Source organism: Anoplopoma fimbria, chromosome 17 (genome assembly GCF_027596085.1).
Source record: "Anoplopoma fimbria isolate UVic2021 breed Golden Eagle Sablefish chromosome 17, Afim_UVic_2022, whole genome shotgun sequence".
In the NCBI taxonomy this organism is placed as follows: domain Eukaryota; kingdom Metazoa; phylum Chordata; class Actinopteri; order Perciformes; family Anoplopomatidae; genus Anoplopoma; species Anoplopoma fimbria.
The window spans coordinates 18,738,631-18,752,280 of record NC_072465.1 but is presented as its reverse complement, the minus strand read 5'-3'; the positions used below and the strand labels follow the sequence as shown (position 1 = coordinate 18,752,280).

Below are 13,650 nucleotides of genomic sequence, written 5' to 3'. Positions count from 1 at the left end.
AAGCAGTAATTTGACATCTTGGGAAAAACTCTCATTCGATTTCTTGCATAGAGTTTGATGAGAGGATTAATAGCCCTCTCATGTCTCATGTAATTGAGTCAGCAGCTGGTTAGCTTAGCTTCGCATAAAGACTAGAAACAGGGGGAAACAGCTAGCCTGGCTCCGTCCAAAGGTAACAAAATTCACCTCCAAACTCACTAATTAGTACGTTATAGCTTGTTTGTTTAATTCTTACAAAAAACGAGCGTGTTACGTGGTAACCTATGACAACAAGATGTCTTTTCTGATCTGTCACCAAGTTTAGACAACTGAAGTTACTGGCTTAAGGCTAGTGAAAGATTGTAGTTATGGTAAAAGCAAACCAACTTTAACTGCTGTTAGTTGATGTGATGCAAATCGCAGCCTCTGGTGTCAAAGTCAGAGATTTCATATTTGCATGACCACAAGAAAAAAAACATAGTGTTTGAACAAACAATTAAAGCATTTTTTTTCTCTTATATACTTCTTTTCACCTGTAGTTTATCAGCTCATGAATGGAGGTTCATGCTTTACCATCAGTCCACTCCGCACAGGCACCTGATAAACTGGCAAGAGTTACTACTATAACGGCAAGTCTTCCCGCCCACAAACACTGCCAGTTACATCCAATAGACCCAGATTAATCTATCCGTCTGTGCTGCAGAGTTTTGTACACACACAAACTGGCACATTTATCATGACTGTAAGTGATCTCTGTGCTCTGCTGCTGTATGAAGGGCTGCAGGTTAGCTTGTTGAATCTGAATTCAAGCCTCCTTTTAATGTCTAATGTATGTGCCTATATTGTGTTTGTATGTGTGTGTGTGTGTGTGTGTGTGTGTGTGTGTGTGTGTGTGTGTGTGTGTGTGTGTGTGTGGGTATAATATATTTTAATTATATTGCATTGATTAATGGTAACTTGCAGTTCATGTTTAATCTCTATTAACCCCAACACAAGTTGTTTCCACCCCTCACCAGTTCAACAGACTAAACTGATAAATCCATTAGTACATGAAAGAGAGCTCTGTCAAGCTTTCTTTTCATATAGAGCGCTCCCTTCCTCTCACTGTTAACACCTCCTCTTGCCATCTTTGTCCTCCACCCTCTGTCTCTCTGACAGAGAGTTTGAAAATCCAAATGAACCAGTGAAGGGAAACAGAATAATCTTTTGGATTACCTAATCAAAAAATTGGAGGCTATATAAGCAATCAAGCTTGGTTAGATATGGATCCAACGTTACACTAGATTTACACTGTAATAATAGCTGTAGATGCCCTGGAGTGCTGTTTTTAAAATGTTATTTCTATTAGCAGCTGTTATACACAGATGACCTGCAATACATTCATCTTCACAGACACTAAAACTTCTCTTAAATTTAACCTCCATGAATGAAGCATGTATTGCAGGACAGGATTTTCCAGATCTCATAGGGAACTGATTAAAACCTGTTTGTTGCATCAGAAAATTAGTGACATTCAATAATAATAACTGATTCAGATGAAACAGCACTGCCCCACTTCCATTTATGTGCATTTTAAATTGCATTATCTGAACTGGATCAGGAGGTGTTCTCTGCAGAAGGGAGACATATAAACACATGGATTACAGAGTCTTTTTTAGATTTTTTTCCTCCCATTTCAGACAGGATTATCATGCCATCATGAGATGGACGAAGTATCTGTAGGCTCTAGGAATAATCCCTCAGTACATTTTATCCTGGCACATACATGACTCACTGCTTAGCCATGCAAATTGCATTTGGGAGACTGTTGCCACATTAACTAAGCACACACAGTAACTGAGCTCCATCCAGCAGTTTTATATTGTCGACATATTCTGTTCACGGTGATTAACGTGCGGGCCAACACTAACAGTGGCCAAGGGTGTATTTTGTACACCCATACTCACTATGTTTATACTACATAGACACATTGTAATTAAACTTCATCACTCATTTTTGCATAAATTGTCATGCTAATGTATGCTTACTTTAAAAGCTTGCTTCCTACACGACGTCCATATTTAAACGGCATCCCTCTTCGGTGTGTGATTAAACAGTTCTTCGTGGGATCCCTCTGGTTGGTCTGGTGAGCTGGAGGAGAGTTATACTCAGTGTTTCAACAATAAAACCATCATTGAGGAAACCACTATAAAAATGATTAGGTTAGCTTAAAGTCTGGCTTACAGCCAATATCCAGGAACGACATAAAAATGATAGTGTTCTGTGCAACGGAGAAGTAAATTGCCAAAGCTTTCATCGCTTTATTTTAGTAGTATATCAATATATTTTACTTTGTAGGATAATTTTGGACTCAGCAGCAAAAGGATGTTTGTGAGTTTTTGTTTTGTTTGTTTTGGTAGCTGTGATTCTGTCTGATAGAGTGTCAGAGGTGAAAACAGGAGAACAGATAGATAACACGGGTAATAACCTCTAGTTTCAACATCAGGGACACGGTGGGCACCTTTTTTGTGCAGGTTCAAAGCTGGTGATTCAAATGAATGAACAATAACTTCTCATTTCGGCAGTTATGTTTGGTTCGGTGATTTTGCTCTGCAGCTGCAAACAAACTCACTTGTGCCAAGTTAGGTGTAGTGATTCAGCTGGATATGTGTTTACGTAGGTCACCTGATGAAGTGCAGTTTTGGTGCCCATTTTATTGTGAAATTGTGCTTTCCACTGCATCAGATCCAGCTATTTGAAAGCACATTAAATAAATGTACATGGATTGGTTGTTGGAAATGCACACACTGGCCTCTCAAAAATCAGATAAATTCGTTTCATGAATGGTTTCCTTCCACTTGATCTAATATTTTTCATCTAGTTTGGTTAAATGAAAGTGAATCTTCATGTTTAATGTGATTGAGGAGGGGATTGATTCAATGTACACACATCTAATCTATAAAAGCGACATCATCTGTCCCTGGAGGCATCTTTGGAGTGCTGTACATTTGTGCTTTGGGACTTTATTTCTTTCTTGACAAAAACAGTGTTCTTTGATGCAAAGCCAACTGGACTCCCAACACGGCCCATTAGGAAAATGTCTGCTTCTTCTAATCATCCGGCATTGTTGGTGACTGTCTCAGCTCCTCTTGCTGATAACGTATTCCTCCTACGAATCATGTGAAGTATTCATCTTGCTCCAGCCACTTCTTCAGATAGCATCATACTGTGCTAGGTACATCACTCCTTTGTCCATGAAAAAATATATTATTTATGCCCATTTCAACAAAAATAGAGCCCAATATGTTCCTTACTCTGCTGAGCCATTGGTCACTCATCCATGAAGGGACGGAGGAAAATGTAATCTGCATTAATGTTTTTTGTTGGGTTTTTTTGTTGGCCACTAGGTGGCAAAAAAAGAGCAGAACATCACTCACATGTTTGACATATTTTGGGTTGATTATTTACACATCCAGCAGATAAAACAGAAACACTATCATTCATTTGGAGTCGTGTCTCTGGCATTTTGGTGTCCACCAGTTCCTGAGGGGAATATCTGTCCCTTTAACTTTAAATACATCTCTGACAGTCAACAAAAAATTATAGTAAAACATTAAAATTACAGTAAAATCATCTATGACACACATTGTTGCTATTCCATGTGCCTTTAAGTGTCTGAGTGCATGTTTTCTTGTCATTTCATTGCAAAAAGCACTTGCTGAAATGCTTTAAATGGAGTAATGGCTACCTCTGTAAATGCATCATTTCCTACATGTCTCTTCTATGTTGGTCTTTTCATCCAGCTGGACGATGTAAACTGAAACTTTGTGTTGGTGAATCTTCCTCTTAGGCAAAGTGCCATTAGTTGGATTAGCTGTCTCTCTCTCTCTCTCCCTCTCTCTCTCTCTCTCTCTCTCTCTCTCTCTTTCCCTCTCAAATTAATCACTATGCTCCAAGCGTTGTCACGACAAATAGACGGTGTGGGCGCACACACGTGAATCCACACGCAGTGGTGCGTTGAACACGTTCTAAACACAAGCAGAACAATAAGTGAAGTGATGATGACTTTTCAAACAGTTAGATTGTGTCGATTAGATAGTGATGAGTGTGTGTGGAGTTCTTTGTGGGTGCATAATGTGTTCATTTGTATGTGTTAATATGTGACATAAAGAGGAGGAGGAGGGAGCTTCACCTCACAAGGCAGTTGTTGTGTAATCTGTCATGACGGTTCTTCATGATGTTGGAATTAGATGCAGCTCAGAACACGGAGTAGTTGATTGGATTTCAGGTAGATTTGAATAAATGGTGAGTGCTTGTTGCTAGTTTATTTGTTTAAGCTTTTCTTTGAGGCTGACTCCAAGCTTTTCAAAATTATAATCCTTAAAATGGTTGATTTGGCGAACATCCATAGATACCGTGGTAACAGCAAGCACAGTTAGTTCTACAGGTCGCAGAACTCAGAGAGCAACAAAGATTCATTGAGCAGATACTTTTGTCAGAAATACAACAAAGGAGTAACAGGTGAAACTTTTTATAGTGCAGAAAATCAAACTCCTGTTGTTTGTAATAAAAAAGTCTCCCATTTCTGTCATGCCATGAGCAACCAAAATCAGATTTTGGGTCGCTCACGGCTTGGATTTGCTGTGACTGCCTCATGGTTTGTGTTAGCATTAACGTAATACAGCTCTGATACAGTGATGGAAGAGTGAGCAGAAAGCAGTGAGGCTGACATCAGTGATATGAAATTACAAACAGTAACGCAGGATTACATGTGTGCATTTTCCCCTAAAGGTTCCCTATGCATAGGGAGGCTATTTTAAACCTAAGTGGGAATGGCAGACTCTGCCTCCATTAATAAAAAACTACATTGAATGTGGATCGTAAATTGAACAACAACTGGGTTTGATTGACTATAAAGAAGAATTAGGGTTTATAACTTTAACTGGTCATTTAACCCAATTTTCTAGTTTATGCCTAGTGGTATCCTGTTCTGCAGATAATTTCCCTTTGATAATGCAAGATTGAGACTTCTTTGCAATTTAAACTAAAGCCACCACTCCCATATATAACACAGAATGCTATCTAGTTTGTGGTGCTCAAAGCATAAAAAATCCCAAAACTCAAAAGCAACATTTCTGGCCTGAAAGAATGTCCTGATAAATCTGGAATCAAGAACCCTTTTCTTTAAGAATTATTTTCTACTGAAATATGACGGCCAACTGTCTGTCTTTCTGTGCAGAAAGACTTGCCTCAGTGCTCTTGCTGTACCGCCTGAGTGCACCTTGAGAGGGCCTGTTTAATAGTATCATCAAACTGAGAAATGACATGAAACCTGAACAGAGACATTGAACCTGAACTTGTTGCCAAGTGACAAACTCGAGTGGTGATTCACTGACACCATTTTGTGGGTGATTTATTTTAAACCTCATTCAACCTTGAACTAGTTCTCTTTACTGTATTTGTGTGCCGATTTAAAATAGTTTATGTTTGTTATCCAGACGGACAGCGGGTCAGAAAAAAACACAATAGCTAGACAGACATCTGGATAAATTGCACATGAAGTTTCATTTGTGCCAAGCCAGGACAGGGTTGTCTGAAATAATTAATCTTCTCTCCATCTTGCTGCAGACAGACAATCATTCTTTACCCACCACCAAAGCAGGAAGAGAACTCACCTCAGTTTCATTTCACTGAGAGATCAATCAGACTTTCAAGACTGGTCATCTTATCGCTGATAAGATCAGGCAGTCAACGATTTTGTGCTTGGATATATATTACTCCTATATCTTACACGTCTCCCTGCTACAGTGGGATCAAATTGTCCACATCGCATAGTTGTTGGGGATTATAATGGTGTCCGTGCAAGAGACAGAATTCTTTTCCTTTTTAGAAGCTCTGTTTTTTCCAAAAACAAATGTGTTGTGGAGAATCCCTAAGATCTAAACTCCTGTCTCCTGAAGGGGAGTTACGGTACACACTGGACCATGACCACCGTTCAGTTCGGGGATAATTTCCAAACTGTCCTAGAGTCCTCAGCTCTGTATCCATCTCAGCCTTTCAGTCAATGAATAAAACATTGAGCCGGAGTGGAAAGCCCAATCTTTCATTCTGAGAACACAGCACTCTTAATCTTAAACCTCACAGTGACTGCAGGGCGTGTATCCTGGCAGTGTATATATCTCACTTATGTAAAGGAACAGATAAAAGACAGACTTGTCTTGAATTTGAGTTTAGCCTGTGAAATATTTAACCTGTTGAAGTCAAGCCTTCTGAAGCTGAGCATATCGTGCTGTGCGTGAACATTTCTGTCAAATCCTTTGTGTTATTGTTTCTCTGATGTTAGAAAGCAAACATCAGACATGCATCACCAGAGCCTCTGGCGTAACTTAAAGTAACTTTGGAATCGACACGAACAATAATCATGTTTTCTTGCAATTGAGACAAGTGAAATAGCTGATTACAGCAGAAATTAAACAGAAATGTCAAACAAAGAAGCAAAACTCATTGTAAACTACTGTCAGACAAAGAAAGAGCTTTAAAAAACAGTGATGTCAACACCTGTCACACATTAAATTACAGTCATTTAGCAGACGCTTTTATCCAAAGCGACTTACAATCAGTAGTATATTACATATCATTCACCCATTCACACACTGATGACAGAGCATGCAAGGTGCCACCATCAGACTCTAACTAACATTCATCATCCAGTCCTGATGACTTTAATGATCCCTTGATTTTTCCTCTAGCGCCTCCATGAGGTTTTGTTTTGAGGGAAATATCTTACCAACTATTGGATGGATAACCACACACACAGTCTGTGTGACAGAATTTGGATCTGTCCAACACATTGATTTATGACAAAATACATGCCAAACTAATTAAATTCCCATCAGCCTCAGACGACTTTGTATTTACTGCTAATTAGCACATTCTAGCATGCTAACACACTAAGCTAAGATGGTGAACCTGCATAACAATTAGCATGTTAGCATACCGATGTTAGCATTTAGCTCAAAGCACCCTTTGTCCTAGTCTTTTTCAGGCATAACTGACTGTTGGTTAGATAAAATAAAGAATTTGAAAATAAACACCTTGGTCTCTCAGAAATTCTAATGAATATTTTTCCTCACATTTTAGACTTTTATGGAGCTCAACAATACACCAGAAATTCGGTGTCCAGTATTTCTGACTTAATTAGGGATGAGGACAGATCCTCCACAGAAATACAACAGCCATAATCAGACTGTTTTACCACAGTCACAGAGGCTTTTCTGGCACAGCCAGCAATTTGCAGTAATGAGGATGTTGGTTTTCTTCTGCTTGGAGAACCTTATTATGAACTAATCATGCCCAATATTTGCCTGTAATTGTTTGGCTTTGTCACTCCCGCTAATTAGCGAACTGAAAACCAAATACCGTGGCATTCGGTCTGAATGAAACCAAGACTGGCTAATTGGCCGTACTGGTCATGCACTGTTGGGAGTGAGGATGACAGAATATTGACATTATGGCACCAAGGCAGATAAAAAGTGCATAGGTAATAGTAATTTCAAATCCATTTCCAAAACATATTTTCCGTCTAATAAGTGTTCATTTGGCTTCTTATAAACGCATCAATAAATAATTCCTACTTACCATCTATACTCTCAGTGGAGTGCTCAGTTTGTTAGGCATTAATATTAATGACTGACAGCCAGAATGATGTGACACTGCTGATCAATTTCGCAATCCCTCCTCTGCTAGCCTCCCAAATGTTGTGAAAAAAATACAAATTTATCTCAAATTCAGCACATGCGTTGGCAGTTTTTTACGCCTGAAATGTCTTTAGTGGAGCTGAAATATGAGATTGTTTCTGTAAAAGCTGAATAGTTTTGCCAGTTTAAAATTCAATGACATTCATTTATGATGACTTGCTGAGGCTTCCAGCTGCCATTCAAAAGTAAACACTGAAAATGTGCTTTGTTTTTTAAGTAAAAGTCTTGCAATACCAAAACCTAAACTGCACTTTAGTACCTATTAAGTATAAAAGCATCTAAAGTAAAATGTAGTCAATGTATATAAAGTAAAATAATCAGTTAGCTCAACCTGTGTGAGCTGCATTGTTGACAAGGTGGAGCATATTTTGAATGACTTCATATACCAGTGGGAAGTACAACCTGGAACAATGCATCATAGTTAATAAACTGATATATTCAATATGTGCAGCCTTAGTCAAAAAAGAAGCAGGAAAACACATCTGTTAAATACATTTAATGAAGTAAAAATACAGAACTTTAGTATGAAGTAACATAAGATGGAAATGCTAACGGAAAGGTACTAAATTACTTTCCAACACTGAAAAGACACTTGTCGCAGAATTAGTAGCTCTAGCATTAATAAAAACAGATTTAAATTATTTATTTTTTTTTTGCAAATTTACTTTAACAAGTAAAACTATTGGTCATTTGTTTCTCAGCCAAAAATGTCCTATAGATGGATGTGTAAAAGGACGCAGAAGGTGACTGTCTTAGAAACAGATGGAGACCCTGATTGAGAAACTGTGAGGTTGTGAGGGGGGGGCAAGAATCAAGAGACAGTAAAAGAGAGAGGCAACGAAAGCTGAAGCATGAGGTAAACAAAGCTTTCAAATTACTCGTACTAAATACAATAGACTTCTGCCTGCTTTCCAAGGACAAGAAGCACAATAACAACAGTGTTCTAATCATTCACACAGACACAAAACCAACCCACTCTCAGTCACACATCACTGTGTATCTGCAGGCCAGATTCAGTAAAACTTAAAGAAAACAATCAGCTCTGCTGTCGGTTTCAAGATGTTCCCTGGTCGAGCCTTTTTCAATGAAGCAGATGTGCTGTCAGTGTGTGCTCTAACACCCACACAAATCCACACACACAAACTTCTAAGCGTGTATGTGTGTCTACATCAGAGCCCAGCTGGCCCTGTAGGTCATCATTCATCACAGTAATGTAATAACCCCAGACACAAACACTTGCATCTCTAAGACTCATTTATCAAACGATGCAGGAAAACTGGGGAGAATTGTACAACCGGAAAATGAATGTCTCATATATTTTAGTCTTGTAATGTTCAACTGTAAAAGCAACATATTTCTGTTGTTAATCATCTGGAGTTCTATTTTATCTCCTGTTAGACATTATTCATTTTTCAAGACAAAGAAAAATGTGTTTGAAAAAAGATTCCATATTTTTGTAGCAATAAGGCACTCTTTATGAAGCATATTTTTTGTCATATTTGAGGTTGATAAACCATTTGTTAATGTTTCATATATATTAACAATAATAAACTTTGCTTTGTCCATTTAGCTAGCTTATACCAATCACCCTTCCTCTGCGACCCAGACTTGGATAAGCGGTTACAGATAATGGATGAATAGATGGATATTACTTCTAACAAGCAAATGTTATGACAATACTCGAAGCGGCGGAAGAAGTATTTAGATAGAGGACCATTTTAAATGCTTTGTATACTCCTGGGTGGATTAGTAATATAGTACAAATCCTAATGTACCTCCAACTTTGGCATAAATCAATTATGTAAAATGTTATCAGATAAATTGATCAATAGCATCACAGGATAAATTCAGTCAAATACATTTTTCATAACAAGGCAACCCAAAAGTTGCTCTTATTGATGACTTATAACTGATCTATAATTGAAAGTAAAGCCAGTAGTGGCTAACTAATAGATGTTTAAGCTAAAATATTTATCAAATAGGCTCTGTTAGATTTCTGATTATCTAGAAGATGTGAAAGGACCGACATGTGACCCCTTTTCGCCAGATACATTGATGTGACATTCACACACACGTGTGCACACACACACACACACACACACACACACACACACACACACACACACACACACACACACACACACACACACACACACACACACACACACACACACAGAGAGAGACACACAGGTGCAGTCTATACCTGCATTCCTGCGGGGCTAAGGAGGAGGAGGAAGGAGGATGATGGCAGGAAGTGTTACAGCCTCCTGTGCTTCAGCTGAATAATTCAAGCGATTCACCTCAGTGCAGAATACGTGAACAAACACCACTGATTTAAAGCTTTGTATGCTGCTCATGTTCAGTCAGCGCAGCCAATCAGAGAATCAGGTCTTCTGGATGATTTTTTTCTTCACACCTAATGCCCACAGAGACACACTCAAACACTCACAGATGCTGAAGGACAAATGTCAGACACAGATTCTCTACTTGTTAATGAATGAAATTCTTTGTTCTGTGTTTTTCTTTGTTTGACCATGTTTGCAAGTCCGAGCGATTTCCTGCGGTTCTCTTTGAGTGATACGTAAATAAGCCTGCCATTTAGTGATTTTTTTTCCCGTTTAATTCTATCTAGTCTTGTTCCTGTTAACTGTTACTTACAAACGTAACGCTATCTTAACAGTATCTTGTGTTTTCTGAGCCTTTTTTGTCTTTTCGTGCTGATGAATCAGTTGAGCATAACATGTACAATATTAGTTTACTGGGTAAAATCCAGCCAGCCCTCTTGAGTATGCAGCATGCTGTTTCCTTACTCTCAGCTCTCCTTCTACCTCTCTCCCTGTCATCAACCATTATTTTTGTAATTTATTACTAAATATTTCCGTTTTAAGTTTGTTGTACTTCTGGCCATAGCCCAACTTCAGAGCAGATGTTTTCCACTTAAAACACCTGTAGGTACTTAGGTACAGTTTTGAGGTATATTTGTACTTATTAAAGTGTTGCCATTTTATGTTTTTTTCATACTTTTACTCCATTACATTAACAAAGAGAAATATTGATTTACTACATTTATTTAGTACATTTCTTTTTTTCTTTCAGATTTTTAAGAATATATTATCAAATATTATCAACAAATAAAATATGATATATTATTATAGATTATGCTACACAGCAGTATATACAATAATTCACCTTTACCAGCTGTACATAAGTGATACTTACATTAACCAATCAATGATCATAATCCAATAATGAAATATACAGTATTCTGAAATAGGACACGCTGCATAATTACTACTTTTACTTTTGGTGCTTTAAGTTTTCATTGATTAATATACTTTTGTCCTTTTACTGAAGCAAATGTAAAATGTTAAATGTATTTCTTAACTGCAGTACTGCTATACTTACTTCTTCCACCACTCTCTATGGCATTAAAACAAAAGGATGCCAGTAAGACTGAGTTGTTGGTCCACAGCCAGCGCTGGCCTCTGCCCCTGTGTAATTCCTCCCACTGTATTCTTATTTTCATGCCCCTACATTGCAGCCAGCCAAATAATTACACCCCTGCTGACTCCCACCACACCACAGCAGAGAGGACTGCTCCAACTACTTTTGTGCCCTTTCACCCCAATAGAGTTTTGTTTTACACAATTTGCACTCCAAGAGAAGGCCTGGACATGTTAAGTCTTGCTTTGCCAGAGCAATGTGCCAGCAAAGGAGGATGGTCATTTTCATGCCTCTGTGGGGTTGTCTGACTGTCCGTCCATCTGTCTGTACCTACGGTCCATTCTCATGATCGTGATATCTCAGGAACACTTGGAGGGGATTTCTGGGAAGTTTTGCACTAATGCCCACCTGGACTCAAGGATGAAATGTCTAGAATTTGGTGTTCAAAGGTCAATTAAACTCACAAAACACATGTTTGGCCATAACTCAAGAATTCCAATGCTAATCATCAATATCAAACACATATCCAATCGGATAAGATCTTGAAATTATGTAATTTTGGATGGATATGGACGTAAACTGCAACATAACTGGTTGGCAGAGGCACACAACCGAGGTGTTCATTCTAGTTTGTTTAGGTTTTTGAAAAAGCATTCTTGTCTATGTGAACATTTTAAACCAATCCGACTCTAATACTGAAGCTCAAATGTGTTCTTGGTAATAATAGTGACAGTTTTGTTTTTATCAGGTCTGCAAATGCTCCTAAGCTTCATACCTTCCTTTCTTTAGATTTGCCATTTATTCCTCCCATATTGATAGACAACTTTCTCAACATGCTCTTACCAGAGACTGATCAATCAATCAAACATTTGTATAGCGCCTTCTATACAGGTTAGTAGAGTTCAAAGTGCTTTACAGATGACTGACAAGACAAAAAAAGGCAGCACAAGTGTGGACTGGTTTGTAAAAAATTAAAATGTATCAACTTGAGACCAATGAATGTGGGACAATGAATTTATAAAATGTAATAAAACAGAATTAAAAACTATAATAACAGTAGAAGTAGTGAAACAGCTTGAAATAGTGACGTAACTGATGTATTCTCTACTTTGTAAAGCACCATAGCAACACAACCCCGGCCTTTCGCGATCAATCTTTTAAAAACCCATTAAAATGCAGCCGCTTACCGCCTAATGGGTCATTGTTTAGCACACGTTCCATTAATTTGTCTTTGCATTGAATTGATCACGATCACCACAGCGGGGATATGGGCGGAAAAAAAGATGCACTTAGAGGGAAGGAGGGGAATGACTTCAGCTTTGATAGGAGAGAGGAAAAAGAGAATAATAGCTAAGAAGTGTGAGAGAGAATGATCGGGAACATCAACTGATGTGATATGTATCACGCTTTAATGTCTTTATGCCCTGATTATGGTTTCTAAATGCTCTCATCTGTGACTCACTATATGATACAGGTAAAACATATAGTAAAACATAGCTTTGGGAGGATTTCATGACCATTTGATGACACCTTTAGTAATAAAGCATCCATGTGTATTTTATGAGAGTTATTTTCTTGCAGAGTCTATGGAGACAGAGGAAATGTTATGCTGTTCATTCTGTACACATGACATCTATTGCATTCTGTCCATCCTGGGAGAAGGATCCCTCCTCTGTCGCTCTCCCATAGGTTTCTTCCTTTTTTTAGGGGAGTTTTTCCTGTGCCGATGTGAGGGTTCCGGGACAGAGGATGTCGCATGTGTACAGATTGTAAAACCCTCTGAGGCAAATTTGTGATTTTGGGCTATACAAAATAAACTGAATTGAATTGAAATAGTGGAACCAAATTAGCATAAACAATTGCCCAAACATGATGTTTTGAGATGAGTAATTTGCAAAAAAAAAAGTAAAATCATAATGTTATATCCTCATAATTATGCAGATGGGTTTAAGGCAAGACTGCCAGTACCACACAATAAGTCCACAGTGCAGCCATTGTACATTATCTGTTTTATATTTAATTTACTTGTGGTTTTCTAGCTCCATAATTTGCAATACTTTTTGTGTTTATCTCCCCCATTCTCTCTCTTTGACATCTTCCTCGCTGTGTCTCTTTCTTTCTGTCATTACCATGCATTGATTTGAAAGGCTTCATTTTGCCGGACTGTGTGGCGGTCTCAGACTCTTGGACTCCTTAGATCAATAATGAAAATGGGATCACATCAAATGACCCTGAGGAAAAAATTGGAGTCAGACAACAGAGCACAGCTATTGTGCAAAACATAGAGGTTTACAGAATCATTATCTCTATTATTCCTAGATAACTATTTGCACGTGTTAGGATTTCTCATCCTCAAATCTTCAACCATCTCCATTCCTTTTCTTTATATTCATCTCTCAGGAGAGTTTGCACTCTCTGTTACAGGCCTTGGAGTAATAGATTAAGATCAAAATCTTAATATTACAAACACAATGCCCGAGTAGCAGTTTCT

At 38.1% G+C, this 13,650-nt stretch overlaps 1 protein-coding gene across 1 annotated transcript in view; it reads left to right on the top strand.

Annotated features, from left to right (window-relative positions):
- syn2b (synapsin IIb) overlaps window positions 1–13,650 on the top strand; it is a 74,797-nt gene that overhangs the window by 24,167 nt on the left and 36,980 nt on the right.